The following is a 205-nucleotide window of genomic DNA, read 5'->3' as shown; positions in this document are numbered from 1 at the left end:
GTGCTGACAGCTCAGAGCCTGGAGCCTGCTTTGGATTCCGTGTCTCCCTCTCTCTGCCCCTCCCCTGCTCGCGCTCTGTCTGTCTCTCTCTCAAAAATAAATAAATATTTAAACAATTTTTAATATATCATTTTTCCTGACTTTCTGGATAGCCAACATTAAGTCCTTCCGTTTTTTTTTTCTTTTTTAAAGATTTACTTTCCTT

Source organism: Felis catus, chromosome B2 (assembly GCF_018350175.1).
Source record: "Felis catus isolate Fca126 chromosome B2, F.catus_Fca126_mat1.0, whole genome shotgun sequence".
Taxonomy (NCBI): Eukaryota; Metazoa; Chordata; class Mammalia; order Carnivora; family Felidae; genus Felis; species Felis catus.
Note: the sequence above shows the minus strand (reverse complement) of the source record.